This window comes from Uranotaenia lowii, chromosome 3 (assembly GCF_029784155.1).
Source record: "Uranotaenia lowii strain MFRU-FL chromosome 3, ASM2978415v1, whole genome shotgun sequence".
Classification (NCBI taxonomy): Eukaryota; Metazoa; Arthropoda; class Insecta; order Diptera; family Culicidae; genus Uranotaenia; species Uranotaenia lowii.
The window spans coordinates 20594959-20609826 of NC_073693.1; the positions used below are offsets into that span (position 1 = coordinate 20594959).

The 14868-nt window shown below is 30.8% G+C and overlaps 1 protein-coding gene across 1 annotated transcript in view; it reads right to left on the reverse strand.

Annotated features, from left to right (window-relative positions):
* Positions 1–14316, reverse strand: part of LOC129751764 (talin-2) — a 198843-nt gene extending 184527 nt beyond the window's left edge. The window contains exon 1 of the mRNA XM_055747459.1: positions 14184–14316. The gene's annotated coding sequence lies outside the window, so the exon portion shown is untranslated. The remainder of the gene's footprint in view (positions 1–14183) is intronic.
* Positions 14317–14868: the final 552 nt, after the last annotated feature.

Sequence of the window (14868 nt, forward strand, 5' to 3'; positions counted from 1 at the left end):
GGTTGCTGTAAGTGTGCCAAATGAAGAAATTTTGTTCATAATTACCCCACCTAGCCCTACCTGCACTCGTTACTTGCGCCAAGCCAGTTGGGATACCAAACATATGGTGAGATCACCATATTTCCGCCGTGCGCCGACATCTCAGGCGGGAGTATTGAAAAACAGAAATTTACTGAACAGAGAGCACGATTCATCTGTTAGGGGCGCACGATACTTCTTTTTCAGAAAGTGTGTACGCACATAAATGTGCGTGTAATTATTACGGAATCGGAAACAACACAACGACGACGCTTTCCGGACGGACGAGCCCGGCTGGACGCCAGCAGCCGGTGGCGTCGTCGTCGTCGCCGTCGCGGTCGACGTGATCTCGATCAGTCCTTGGACGTTGAACGGTTTTTGTTTCGGCTGCTCTATTATGAATAGCGGAGTAAGATCTGAATGAAATATGAGCAAAATTGTGTAACAGCCGTGTTGACTCAAACTTAGTTGTAGTAATCTAGGTTATGTTTTGGCATACCTTATAGCTAAAATCCATGCCGACAGGCAGAGATTATTTAAATCCATACTTATTTATGATGATAATTACCTCCTGTAATTTTTCAATTTTTTTTCTAATTTAATACAGTTATTTCCAAAAATAGCACCCGTATATTGTACAACCACATTAAAAACGAAACCAAATCCATTGACCTTACGGCGTATTTACATTCAGCTGCATAAAGTGAAATGTATCCAACCTTTTCTCTCTCAGGCGTGTCTCAATCATCGGATACGACGTGCCAAATTGTAGCATCACGACGAATGCCATGCTGCAGCAATGAAGTCATTTTTCACGACTTCCCGAGAACTTGTTGAGTGCAAGTGCAATCGACAGGGGCTGCGATAGTAACTAAACAAGTCATTATTATTGGCTACATTGTGCTACCGTTTCGTTTTTCCGTTTTGTTTAATCTTTGCGCGCCACCATGATATCATCTCCGCCTTTTTACCACCTTGAAAAATTATTCTCGCTGCTAGAGGGCGGTTCATGAAGCACATCGGGCCGATGCGTTCCCCAAAGGGGCCGAGTTGTAAGAAATTTATCAAACAAATAACTTTAGATTTTAAACTCAAATTTTGACATTTTTGTCCTTTCTGTGTCATTTTTATCATTTTTGTGTCATTTTTAAGTCATTTTCTTGACATTTTTGTGTTATTTTTGTGTCATTTTTGTGTCATTTTTATCATTTTTGTGTCATTTTTGTGTCATTTTTGTTTCATTTTTGTGTCATTTTTGTGTCATTTTTGTGTCAATTTTGTGTCATTTTTGTGTCATTTTAAAGTCATTTTTGTGACATTTTTGTGTTATTGATGTGCCATTTTGTGTCATTTTTGAAATTTTTGTCATTTTTGTCATATTTGTGTCATTTTTGAGTCATTTTTGTGTCATTTTTGTGTCATTTTTGAAATTTTTGACATGTCATTTTGGTGATTTTGTCATTTTAGTCATTGTTGTCATTTTTGTTATTTTTAGTGTAATTTTTGTGTCATTTTTGTATCATTTTTGTGTTATTTTTGTAATATTTTTGTGCCATTTTTGTGTCATTTATGTGTCATTTTTGTGTCATTTTTGTATTATTTTTGTGTCATTTTTGTGTCTTTTTTGTGTCATTTTTGTTTTATTTTTGTGTCATTTTTGTGTCATTTTTATATCATTTTTGTGTTATTTTTGTGCCATTTTTGTGTCATTTTTGAAATTTTTGTCATTTTTGTCATATTTGTGTCAATTTTGTGTAATTTTTGTGTCATTTTTGTGTCATTTTTGTGTCATTTTTGTGTCTTTTTTGTGTCATTTTTGTTTAAATTTTGTGTCATTTTTGTGTCATTTTTATATCATTTTTGTGTTATATTTGTGCCATTGTTGTGTCATTTTTGAATTTTTTGTCATTCTTGTCATATTTGTGTCATTTTTGTGTCATTTTTGTGTCATTTTTGTGTCATTTTTGTGTCATTTTTGTGTCATTTTTGTGTCATTTTTATCATTTTTGTGTCATTTTTAAGTCATTTTCTTGACATTTTTGTGTTATTTTTGTGTCATTTTTGTGTCATTTTTATCATTTTTGTGTCATTTTTGTGTCATTTTTGTTTCATTTTTGTGTCATTTTTGTGTCATTTTTGTGTCAATTTTGTGTCATTTTTGTGTCATTTTAAAGTCATTTTTGTGACATTTTTGTGTTATTGATGTGCCATTTTGTGTCATTTTTGAAATTTTTGTCATTTTTGTCATATTTGTGTCATTTTTGAGTCATTTTTGTGTCATTTTTGTGTCATTTTTGAAATTTTTGACATGTCATTTTGGTGATTTTGTCATTTTAGTCATTGTTGTCATTTTTGTTATTTTTAGTGTAATTTTTGTGTCATTTTTGTATCATTTTTGTGTTATTTTTGTAATATTTTTGTGCCATTTTTGTGTCATTTATGTGTCATTTTTGTGTCATTTTTGTATTATTTTTGTGTCATTTTTGTGTCTTTTTTGTGTCATTTTTGTTTTATTTTTGTGTCATTTTTGTGTCATTTTTATATCATTTTTGTGTTATTTTTGTGCCATTTTTGTGTCATTTTTGAAATTTTTGTCATTTTTGTCATATTTGTGTCAATTTTGTGTAATTTTTGTGTCATTTTTGTGTCATTTTTGTGTCATTTTTGTGTCTTTTTTGTGTCATTTTTGTTTAAATTTTGTGTCATTTTTGTGTCATTTTTATATCATTTTTGTGTTATATTTGTGCCATTGTTGTGTCATTTTTGAATTTTTTGTCATTCTTGTCATATTTGTGTCATTTTTGTGTCATTTTTGTGTCATTTTTGTGTCATTTTTGTGTCATTTTTGTGTCATTTTTGTGTCATTTTTCAGTTATTTATCATTTTTGTCATTTTTGTCATTTTTGTCATTTTTGTCATTTTTGTTATTTTTGTTATTTTTTGGTCATTTTTGTCATTTTTGTCATTTTTGTCATTTTTGTCATTTTTGTCATTTTTGTCATTTTTGTCCTTTTTGTCATTTTTGTCATTTTTGCCATTTTTGTCATTTTTGTCGTTTTTGCCATTTTTATAATTTATATAATTTTTGTCATTTTTATAATTTATATAATTTTTGTCATTTTTGTCATTTTTGTTATTTTTGTCATTTTTGTCATTTTTGTCATTTTTGTCATTTTTGTCATTTTTGTCATTTTTGTCATTTTTGTCATTTTTGTCATTTTTGTCATTTTTGTCATTTTTGTCATTTTTGTCATTTTTGTCATTTCTGTCATTTTTGTCATTTTTGTCATTTTTGTCATTTTTGTCATTTTTGTCATTTTTGTCATTTTTGTCATTTTTGTCATTTTTGTCATTTTTGTCATTTTTGTCATTTTTGTCATTTTTGTCATTTTTGTCATTTTTGCCATTTTTATAATTTATATCATTTTTGTCATTTTTGTAATTTATATAATTTTTGTCATTTTTGTCATTTTTGTCATTTTTGTCATTTTTGTCATTTTTGTCATTTTTGTCATTTTTGTCATTTTTGTCATTTTTGTCATTTTTGTCATTTTTGTCATTTTTGTCATTTTTGTCATTTTTGTCATTTTTGTCATTTTTGTCATTTTTGTCATTTTTGTCATTTTTGTCATTTTTGTCATTTTTGTGTTTTTTGTCATTTTTGTCATTTTTGTCATTTTTGTCATTTTTGTCATTTTTGTCAATTTTGTCATTTTTGTCATTTTTGTCATTTTTGTCATTTTTGTCATTTTTTGTCATTTTTGTCATTTTTGTCATTTTTGTCATTTTTGTCATTTTTGTCATTTTTGTCATTTTTGTCATTTTTGTCATTTTTGTCATTTTTGTCATTTTTGTCATTTTTGTCATTTTTGTCATTTTTGTCATTTTTGTCATTTTTGTCATTTTTGTCATTTTTGTCATTTTTGTCATTTTTGTCATTTTTGTCATTTTTGTCATTTTTGTCATTTTTGTCATTTTTGTCATTTTTGTCATTTTTGTCATTTTTGTCATTTTTGTCATTTTTGTCATTTTTGTCATTTTTGTCATTTTTGTCATTTTTGTCATTTTTGTCATTTTTGTCATTTTTGTCATTTTTGTCATTTTTGTCATTTTTGTCATTTCTGTCGTTTTTGTCATTTTTGTCATTTTTGTCATTTTTGTCATTTTTGTCATTTTTGTCATTTTTGTCATTTTTGTCATTTTTGTCATTTTTGTCATTTTTGTCATTTTTGCCATTTTTATAATTTATATCATTTTTGTCATTTTTGTAACTTATATAATTTTTGTCATTTTTGTCATTTTTGTCATTTTTGTCATTTTTGTCATTTTTGTCATTTTTGTCATTTTTGTCATTTTTGTCATTTTTGTCATTTTTGTCATTTTTGTCATTTTTGTCATTTTTGTCATTTTTGTCATTTTTGTCATTTTTGTCATTTTTGTCATTTTTGTGTTTTTTGTCATTTTTGTCATTTTTGTCATTTTTGTCATTTTTGTCATTTTTGTCATTTTTGTCATTTTTGTCAATTTTGTCATTTTTGTCATTTTTGTCATTTTTGTCATTTTTTGTCATTTTTGTCATTTTTGTCATTTTTGTCATTTTTGTCATTTTTGTCATTTTTGTCATTTTTGTCATTTTTGTCATTTTTGTCATTTTTGTCATTTTTGTCATTTTTGCCATTTTTATAATTTATATCATTTTTGTCATTTTTGTAATTTATATAATTTTTGTCATTTTTGTCATTTTTGTCATTTTTGTCATTTTTGTCATTTTTGTCATTTTTGTCATTTTTGTCATTTTTGTCATTTTTGTCATTTTTGTCATTTTTGTCATTTTTGTCATTTTTGTCATTTTTGTCATTTTTGTCATTTTTGTCATTTTTGTCATTTTTGTCATTTTTGTCATTTTTGTCATTTTTGTCATTTTTGTCATTTTTGTCATTTTTGTCATTTTTGTCATTTTTGTGTTTTTTGTCATTTTTGTCATTTTTGTCATTTTTGTCATTTTTGTCATTTTTGTCATTTTTGTCATTTTTGTCAATTTTGTCATTTTTGTCATTTTTGTCATTTTTGTCATTTTTTGTCATTTTTGTCATTTTTGTCATTTTTGTCATTTTTGTCATTTTTGTCATTTTTGTGTTTTTTGTCATTTTTGTCATTTTTGTCATTTTTGTCATTTTTGTCAATTTTGTCATTTTTGTCATTTTTGTCATTTTTGTCATTTTTGTCATTTTTGTCATTTTTGTCATTTTTGTCATTTTTGTCATTTTTGTCATTTTTGTCATTTTTGTCCTTTTTGTCATTTTTGTCATTTTTGTCATTTATGTCATTTTTGTTATTTTTGTTATTTTTGTCATTTTTGTCATTTTTGTCATTTTTGCCATTTTTATAATTTATATCATTTTTGTCATTTTTGTAATTTATATAATTTTTGTCATTTTTGTCATTTTTGTCATTTTTGTCATTTTTGTCAATTTTGTCATTTTTGTCATTTTTGTCATTTTTGTCATTTTTGTCATTTTTGTCATTTTTGTCATTTTTGTCATTTTTGTCATTTTTGTCATTTTTGTCATTTTTGTCATTTTTGTCATTTTTGTCATTTTTGTCATTTTTGTCATTTTTGTCATTTTTGTCATTTTTGTCATTTTTGTCATTTTTGTCATTTTTGTCATTTTTGTCATTTTTGTCATTTTTGTCATTTTTGTCATTTTTGTCATTTTTGTCATTTTTGTCATTTTTGTCATTTTTGTCATTTTTGTCATTTTTGTCATTTTTGTCATTTTTGTCATTTTTGTCATTTTTGTCATTTTTGTCATTTTTGTCATTTTTGTCATTTTTGTCATTTTTGTCATTTTTGTCATTTTTGTCATTTTTGTCATTTTTGTCATTTTTGTGTTTTTGGTCATTTTTGTCATTTTTGTCATTTTTGTCATTTTTGTCAATTTTGTCATTTTTGTCATTTTTGTCATTTTTGTCATTTTTGTCATTTTTGTCATTTTTGTCATTTTTGTCATTTTTGTCATTTTTGTCATTTTTGTCCTTTTTGTCATTTTTGTCATTTTTGTCATTTATGTCATTTTTGTTATTTTTGTTATTTTTGTCATTTTTGTCATTTTTGCCATTTTTATAATTTATATCATTTTTGTCATTTTTGTAATTTATATTATTTTTGTCATTTTTGTCATTTTTGTCATTTTTGTCATTTTTGTCATTTTTGTCATTTTTGTCATTTTTGTCATTTTTGTCATTTCTGTCATTTTTGTCATTTTTGTCATTTTTGTCATTTTTGTCATTTTTGTCAGTTTTGTCATTTTTGTCATTTTTGTCATTTTTGTCATTTTTGTCATTTTTGTCATTTTTGTCATTTTTGTCATTTTTGTCATTTTTGTCATTTTTGTCATTTTTGTCATTTTTGTCATTTTTGTCATTTTTGTCATTTTTGTCATTTTTGTCATTTTTGTCATTTTTGTCATTTTTGTCATTTTTGTCATTTTTGTCATTTTTGTCATTTTTGTCATTTTTGTCATTTTTGTCATTTTTGTCATTTTTGTCATTTTTGTCATTTTTGTCATTTTTGCCATTTTTGTAATTTTTGTCATTTTTTTCCTTTTTTTTAATTTTTTTTTTTTTCATTTTTATCACTTTTATCATTTTTGTCATTTTTGTCATTTTTATTTTTGTCATTTTTGTCATTTATGTCATTTTCATTTTTGTCATTTTCGTGGTTTGGAGTGAGTTTTGATTAATTTTTCAAGAAATTTTGTTATCATTCCATTTAAACTTAACTGTTTCATGTAAGTGAAGCACTCAGAGGAGGCAAAAGTGACAACCAGTTCGCCTTGTCACGGTCGCCACATTAAACAACATCAATCCATCCAGTCTAGCGCGGTTCAGTGAAATGCAGTTTTTGCCTATTTAAAAAGTCGCCTACACGTATCGGAACAACCATCAACCACTTTCGATCCATCACCATATTGATCGCGGGCAGCAACAACGCTGATCGTTCGGTCGATTTCGATTAATGGCGGCGTTGGCGACACAATATTGAACAACACAGTAAGCAACAGCGCAACATCTTGGCTATGGCGGGCGGTTATGAATGGAAGTGATGCTAACTTTTTCTCCGACTTTGACCAAAGCCTAAGTAGAGATCGAGTGGCGTGGCCTGAATCTACCCACTCTTGCCCATTTCGACTTGCGGGAAGTAGTGTGAGAGGAAGAAGGCTTGCGCTGAGGAGGAACACACTTTGGAGGTCGAATTCCGCAACGTCAAACTCCGCGAACATGCACTTGTTATTGTGGTTTGCTTGTGTCAGTAAATACTGTTGTTTTTTTTTCGCCCCTTTCAGTAAACATCCCGGAGCAGCAGTTTGAGCTAACTTGTGAGTGAGTAGCTCTAGAAGGAATTGTTCAAAACAAACCGTACCCGTTGTGGAGTTGACTGTCCATAATTCAAGTACTTGGAGGTGCCAGATTCCCTACCCCACATGTCACATCCACCCATTAAAAGGTTCAGATCAGCCCGGTTTTAAGGCAAACGCTCTCTGAGAGATGAACCTCGCGAAGCAGGTCCAAACGATCTCCGGGTGGGTAGCTCCAACTAATTTGCACGAGATTCTCCCCGAGGCCCCGCTAAATTGCCGATGGAATTTGGTGAAACAATTTGCACATATGGAGCGAAATTAAATTCCGCTGGTTTTGATAAATGGTGAACGTCCGGTCGTTTGGAAGAAGAAATCATGCAAAATAAAAGAAACCTCTCCGAAAAAGTTTTCATTTTTACTGGGTGACTATTTTTTGAAGTGGATACAGGACCTTAAGGCATATTGAAATTTGTGTACTGTTAAGTGTTTTGATAATTAAAGGGCCAACACAAAATTATTGCGACACATTCAACAGGGTATAATTTTTTTATCATTGGGTAAAAATCAATCAAATTTTGCACACTTTCTCATTGATGTGTATTGTTTACATTCTGTCAAACTCGAAGTCGTGTTTTTTGATTCAACGAAAATTGAGGTGAACCAACGTAAGTCGAGAGAACAAATTCTTTCTAAACATCTGGAATTTCCTGACCTGTTGCACCGGCAGTTGCGAAAAATATTTAAGTTCAAATTTACTCATGTAAACGTTACTTAAAAATTCTACAAAAAATCATGGATGAGTTTTGGACCAAGACGAAGCTTTTAAGACCCCAGGGTTTGAGAAATTCAAAAATGACCCCAAATCGACTCAGTCTAATGAATAACTACTTAGAAACCATTCACCAAACAATGTTTTTGCATCTTGAATTCTGACTTCAAAAGTTAAAAAAAAAATATGGGCCCAAGTTACAGAGTCTTTATTAAACAGTTTTGGGTATTATTCAACATCATATCAAAGTTTGAGATTTAGAAAAAAAAAAATTAAACATTTATTCAATTCAGATTCACCGATTGTTTATTTTTTTATTTTAAACTAAGGAATTTCAGTTTCAAAATGAATATAGGAAAAAAATTCAAAAGGAATTTAAAATTATGATATCAAATTATCAAATTATAATAAAATCAAAAGTATCGTAAATCAATAAAAATAAGAAATATTTATTTTTGATTTTCAAAGCGTAAATGTAATTGCCGTTTAAATTTATTGATACTCGAACTAAACTACCTATACTATTTCAAGAATCTGAACTTCTTACTTCAGGACTCATGGATTTTGAGTTGAAGATAATAATTTAATATATTAAAATTTGCAAATTTCGAGAAAAAAAATAAAAAAAAAAACAATGTACTTTGTAGAAGCCATAAAATCTTAAAAAAAAAATTTCTGTTAAAAAAACATATAAATTTCTACGCACACATGCAAAGCCAGGGCCGTAGGAAGAACCGGCTCAAGGGGGGGAGGGTTTGATGACATTTTTTTCCAATAACATTTTTGCTTGAACAATGCATACACAAGTGAAATGTATATGTACTAAGTTAAAATTATTCAGTTTAAAGTTATTTTTCAATTAAAGTTATTTATTTTTGAAAATAGGTCCTAGGAGTAGCCATTTTTTTCTCATAAAGCTATAAAAAATGTGAAGACTTGTGATATAGCCCAGTTTGTAAATCAGTTGCCCCCTGAGCTGATATCCGTAAGATCGAGCACAGTTATCCAGATAGGTTTTTCAATGACTGGTGCGCCAACTGCTTCGTTGATAAAAGTCGCGAGTTGCACAATGATGTAGAAACGACTATAATCGGAACACCAAAAAGAGGATTTTGAACACTTTATTCTTAAGATAAGTTAACCACCGTTAATTAATTTTGTAAATTTATTTTTCGGCATATCGGTGAAAAGTAGTTCTGAAAATTGATAAAGATGGATAGAGAAGTGAGAAGAAAATTTTACAGATGTTGAAAAGAGCGAAAGAGCATTTTTGCGAGGAAACTTATTAACGTACACCATACTTTACTGCAACATTTCATTATTTAGGAGAAGTAGTACCGGGATAGAGGTGGCACTACCTTAACCTATACAATGAAATCTGGTTGGTCTGAAGTCTACATGTGGTGAACACGTATACTCCGGACGGGCCCGTCCAATTTACAACTTTGATGAAGACTTCAAATTTGTTCTGACCTCTGCTTTTGAAAAAATATTTGATTCATTTTGATTAAACAACTATTCGGCTATGTAATTAGATACATGGCCGTAGGAACGGGGGGGGGGGGGGGTTTGGGGGTTAAACCCCCCCCCATGAAGATTCAAAAAAGCAAGCAAGGTATTATACTCTACACTCAAAATTTTAAATTCTGAACCAAATTGTGATAAAAGGTTAAGGTTAATTAAGAGTAAAAATCTAGACTAAAAACTTATGCCCAAACCTCAAAAACTCATCCCAGGTTCAAAATTCTGCTACACTTTTTCAAAATTTTCTCACAATAGAAATTCAGGGCTGAATTTTAAATTTTAAATAAATTTCGGATTCTGTATCCAGTTCAGGATTCTTGATTTTCAGTTCGAATAATCATAAGAAATCAGAAATGAAAAGCTGCTTTGAAGTCCTGGTTTAAATTTTGTTTTGCATTTCATATCAAATTTGAATGATGTTTTTTAAGATCATATTCAATTCCGAATATGAAAAAATAGAAAAAAATTGTTTTATATTCAAATTCGAAGTTCTTAAACTTAATTCTACATAAAATTAAAACATTTAAAGCTTCGATACGACAATCCAAAATTGAAAACTTAGATTCAGATTATTTGAAATTCATATTCATTATCATTTTACCGAAATCCTAACATGTGTAAATCGTTAAACTGTTCGGTAATTTTTTCGGTAAAAAATAAACCCGATGTTCGTTATTTTTTACCGAAAAAATTACCGAACAGTTTAACGATTTACATATGTTAGGATTTCGGTAAAAAAATTACCGAACTCGGTAATTTTTGTTTACTGTGCAGATTCAGAAATCAGATTAAGAATTCAGATTCAAATTCAGAAAAAAATTTTAGCTTGTAAATAAATTTTATAATTAACATAAAAGGTTGAGGAATTCAAGAGATCATGAACTTAAGATTGCTTGTCAATTCAATTTCCAGATTTCAAATTTTTAATCAAAATTAGATTTTTAACACAATTCAGCTAAAAATCACAAATAAAATGTAGAATTTCATTTTTTTGTTTTAAGCGAAAAATACAAATTTTAGTAGAGAAATGAATCCAACTTAGATGAAATTTCAGGGACTAGTAGAATGTTAATACATGGGCCCCGGAGAGGCGCAAGATGTGGGTTCAAGTCTCACCGGGAGACAAGGCGAATTTTTTTCGCATGTTTTTCAACATCAATTTTCCCTTATCTAGTCCCTGAAATTTCATCTAAGTTGGATTCATTTCTCTACAAAAAAAAAAAGTTTCGCTGACTGAATGTTTGAGTCAAGACCCATCTTTGGGTCACAGTTTAAAAATAGAAAATAAGGCGGTGCCAAACACCGAATTTGGTTGGATATCCAAATACGGCAAACGCATCATTTCTCATCATAACTGACAACCCGTGCAGTATATGAGAAGGCAATGCAAATCTTGCCGTACCTAAAATATCCAAATTTGAGTCCAACTACCGTAAGATGAAAAGATGGGAATAGAAATAGACCTAGAAAAATGATTATGATCACATGGGAGAACTATTCCCTTCATTTCCGATAGACATCGACACTCAACCAGTATAATATTCATACGCCAGGTTGGTCTCCTGTAGTAGAATGTTAATACATGGGCCCCGGAGAGGCGCAAGATGTGGGTTCAAGTCTCACCGGGAGACAAGGCGAATTTTTTTCGCATGTTTTTCAACATCAATTTTCCCTTATCTAGTACCTGAAATTTCATCTAAGTTGGATTCATTTCTCTACAAAAAAAAAAAAAAAAGTTTCGCTGACTGAATGTTTGAGTCAAGACCCATCTTTGGGTCACAGTTTAAAAATATACAAATTTTATTTAAAAAAAATCATCAACAGGATTTTTATTAGAGAATTTATTATTTATGAAAAATATTTGCTGTTAAAGAAACATGAACTTGATCTTCATAAAAACAAAAATCTGCACAAAGTTCTATATTTTATCGGTATATTGTTTAACATTATCAACACATAAAGAACACCAAAATTCGGCATTTTATATTTCAGAAACCAATAGACAAAAAAACTGCTAATTTAATTTATTTGATTAACGTGTTAAATTTTGTAGAATGAGGTTTCATTATTCGATTCATAACATTTGAATTTTTCATTTTAATGGAGCATATTAACAGCATGCGAAAAAACGCGATATCTCTTTGGTCAGCAATGTGTTTATATTCAAGTTTTTTAAATGCCAAATTGCAAACTAAAATCATTAATTTGGTTGAAGTTTTCCCCAAGCAAATTGGATCGAAAAATCTGATGAGTTTTATCTTTCACTTTTTTTTAATAAGATTTATTTTCATCGATGTTCAAAAACTTTTAATTTGTAAAATAGTTTGGAAGATTGGGCTTGTTTGATTTTAGTACCTATGTATAAGCTTTTTTTAAATGGGAGGCTCTTCTAAAAACTTATTTTATGCTCATATCAATTAAGTATGTCCTACCAGACTCGTAAACAAATTCAAAGATTTTAACCATCTATGAAAGCGAATTAAGTTCACCTTTTTGCTTAAGGACCAATTTTCTAATTTCACGATTTATACGAAAACTATTAATGTAAAAGTACTTCAAAATGATAAATCATATAATTACAAACATAATGTATTTGTTTGTATTCGTGTATTGTTGATCAAAAAATCATTGGTAAAAATCAGTCACCAAAACCCCCCCCCCCCCCATGAGTCGGTTCTTCCTACGGCCCTGATTAGATACACCCTTATGAAAAAAGGAAATATTTTCACCGTTTTTTTTTTTATTTTATTTCAATTTTCGTCACGGAACAGGTTAGAAATCCGTTTATTCGAAATTTTCAGAAATTTTCAAAGGAATCTTAACATATTCAAGCTTTAAAAAGTGTAATTTAGAATTTTATGGATAAATTATGCCCAGTGTGATCGGAAAAAGTTAATTTTCCAATCAGTGTGTTTGATACGAGATGGTTTCCTTTGAAACTAAGCAAATGTTCGGCGATGTCAAATTATTATTATTAAGCTACAAAAAACACCGTGTCGTGCATAAAGATGATGGTCTTGTGTTTAACTCTTAAATTTTTCATTTCCATTCGAAATTTAACTTTAATTTGCTTGCTTTTATATTATTGATAGTATTTTTTATTTTAAAAAATTGTAATGATGGCGATACTTGAACGAATTTTAAAAGACTTTTTTAATTTTTAATCTCATTCTTCGAGGCAGTTTTGAACTCTAGGTTCCGGTAAAATTAGTGATTTTTTCAATTTAGAGGTTGTTGAAGAGAAATCAATAAGTAGCTTAAAAATTTCCAAACTTATGATATCCTTCTTACACATTTTTGAACTCCCAAATTCTGACTTGGAGATTGAATTTCGAATTTTGGGTTGAATCCCTGATCTTAGAACCGAAACTGTATTTCGGTTTGCTTTTGTTAATTTTCCCGGTTTTGGGTCTGAATTCCCGGTTTTCCCGGTTCGATTTTCAATTCCCAGTTTTTTCCCGGTTCTGTGGCCACTCTGGATATAGGAATCTGAGATCAACGATCACTGTCAAAAAATCACAGCCAGTTCAATCGTTATTTCAAATCACATCATCAATCTCAATAATCGTGCTAGATCGCACCGAATCACCTTCTGCTTGGAGTAAAAAAGCAGAATTATAATTGAGACACCTGAACAGAACCTAGTCAATAGGAGGAAACTGTCTGTTTTTTCGCCGCGACTTTTGGTCGTGTGCCACATGATGCGCGGACTCCATCACCATCTCGTTACACCGTTGCACGGATCAAATTATGAATCACCACCCAAATGCTGGCCGTTTGGGGCCGCAAAGTCGCAGAATCGATCTAATTTTGAACATATGCGGTTCCGTTTCAACATAGAAGCTTCTGAAAAGAAGCAAGCAAAAAAAAAAACAACGGAGAGAGAGACACCATCGTCCGTCGTCGTGTGCCGACTTATTCTTATTGGATTGAACCGAACGGCCTTGAGCGGAATTGGACGAGATTCTTATTTTTAAATTTTACGGTGATGGATGCTGCCTGTTTTGTGGTAATTTTTAAACATTTTGGGATTCGAGATTTTCAGCCTTATTAGGCGACCGTAATACGAATTTCGCTCCCAGCAATGAGTGTAACTACCTGAGTGTCATTTTAATTCGATTATCGCACACATTGTTTTGCTAAGCCGTCACATTTGCGTCCAACTCTCAGGTTGGCTAGCTGATTTACGTAAGCATTCCAGCCAACTCCCATCGCAAATATGATGTTTATTTTTAACACTTTTATCATATCTTTTCTGCGAAACAGGGTTAAACGATGCAAAAAAAAACCATCAGAGAATATAGCACACAGTTTGAACACGAAAAACCCGTAGACGTCTTTCGCAGCCCGAGATCGAGAAAGAGACAGGAAAAAATGGCGGATCAATGTTATTTCAGATCCGTCCCAGGCCAGATGCAGATTTCAGCCTCAAATTATGATCCGTCCCGGGAACTTCCGGTGTCAAAACCATATCCTCCCGATAGAATGTAACTTTAGTAACTTGTTGGTACCTTTTTTGACGAGCCGTACAGCTTTTTTCCTGGGGAAAACACTTAAAAATCAGCACTTTTAACTCAAAACGCCCTAAAACTGACATATACACAATACACACGCAGCCCACGGAGAGAATCGCAGAATCTTTACCCTCATGACTTTTTTTCCATATTCCTGCTTCAAAAGTTTTTCATCTCTCGGCAAATATACAAAACGAACACATATGCCCTATGCTAAGACGGCGTCGTGTGGTGTGTGATGTTTACTTTTTCCGCTCGTTCGACACATAAATATGCTACCACCCCACACCCGGTCTACGAAAGCCGGAGGAGTAAAAGAGAAAGCTACAGCACAAACACCAACATGGGTTCAGTCAGTAGGTAGTAAATGTGAAACTCACATACATTCATTCACCTTCGAAAGCATGCGCAGAATTTGCGCATCCACCCTTGCTGGTGTGTGAGTGGAAAATTATGAATCAAGCGAACACGGAAGAACGTCAAAAGCCGATAAGAAGCCGCTGACAGCTATGTAGCTGTCATTCTATGCTGACCAGAGGCGTCTACCCCCTTTTTTTCTCTCCCATTTATGTTAAGGTGAGTTACCCGGCTAAGCTATGCGGGTTTTACAGGTAAAAGGAAATCTTTGAGCTCAAATCGATAAGAAACAATCAAAAAGATAATAAGTCAACTACCAATTTTA